Here is a 1,303-nt window from a genome sequence, read left to right as displayed (position 1 = left end):
CTGCTTTTATTTCTAATTATGTCAGTTTTGGTCCTCCGTACTGCAGAAGCCTGATAATCATATTCATTCATATCAGGTGTGTTGGAGCAGAGAAACAAGTAAAACTTGCAGAGCTGCGGCCCTCCAGGACCAGGATTGCCCACCCCTGATTTAAGCTGTTTCTAAAATCTGTTCAATTAGTTTAAAAATGTAAAAAAAAAATAAAATAAATAAATAAATAAAAAAATTTTGTTCTTTAAATCCTAAATATGTCCAAACCAGGATGAAACCATTCATTCAGGACTTTTCAAATTTTATAAAAAATAAAATAAATGTTTTATATAAATGCAGAATATATTCTGACCAATCAGAAGCTCAGACTCATCCACCGCTCTCTTTGCCCTGAGAGGATCCAGAACCAGAGCTGGTCTCAGTCCTCAGACCAGGAACTGATGGATCTGATCATACCGAGGAGGAGGAGGAGCAAAGAGAGGAAGAGCGACAGCAGAAGCAGAAGCTGCTCAGTTTTTAATCTGGAACGTCTTCATGACGCGTTTATAAAAATGTCAGCTGGAAAAAGTCTGAATCTTTTAAATGTTGGTGAGAAGAAGCTTTTCTCTGAAGGATCAGCTTCATCTTCAGCTCAGAGCAGGTTTGTCTGCAGTTTTTAATATTTTGATGTCTTTAAAGGAGGAGCTGACATTTCTCTTCTGACAGGTCGTTGGCAGAAAATCACAGATTCTGATCAGAAACGGTGACATTTTCCCGTCTTTTAAAAAATATTTATCCTTTTTTTTCTGAAGTTCTTCTGGTGCGTGGAGCCCAAATGCCAGGTTCTGACTGTGGGACGGTTTGGATCCGGAGTGGAACATCAAAGCTAATATTAACATGTAGGAGGCGAACGTTGGGCAGGAATTTACAGGTGTAATAATCCTGCAGGTGGAAGCTTCAGGCTCACCTGGATCCTGGAGTATAGCAGGGAAAACAAAGGAAACCAAGCGACTCTGGTCCCAGGATCAAACCCGACTCAGACTGGACCAGAGTCAGGAGAGAACTGTAGGCACCGATATTTCCCTCATTGACTCAGGAAAATCAAAGAAAGAGATTTTTTGCCCACGGGGCTTTTTGTAGCTTAGAGTCAAGCTGTTTGTGCTTTAGAGCCGACTGACTACTGCTGGAAACAGGAAGTCTGAGGACAGGAGGGGTCAGGGGGCGGGGCTTCCACACAGTCTGAGGACAGGAGGGGTCGGGGGCGGGGCTTCCACACAGTCTGAGGAGGACAGGAGGGGTCAGGGGCGGGGCTTCCACACAGTCTGAGGAGGAC

The sequence above is a fragment of the Austrofundulus limnaeus genome, unplaced genomic scaffold, assembly GCF_001266775.1.
Source record: "Austrofundulus limnaeus strain Quisiro unplaced genomic scaffold, Austrofundulus_limnaeus-1.0 Scaffold179, whole genome shotgun sequence".
Lineage (NCBI taxonomy): Eukaryota > Metazoa > Chordata > Actinopteri > Cyprinodontiformes > Rivulidae > Austrofundulus > Austrofundulus limnaeus.
The sequence above is the reverse complement of the archived record's forward strand: the minus strand, read 5'-3'. Positions refer to the sequence as shown.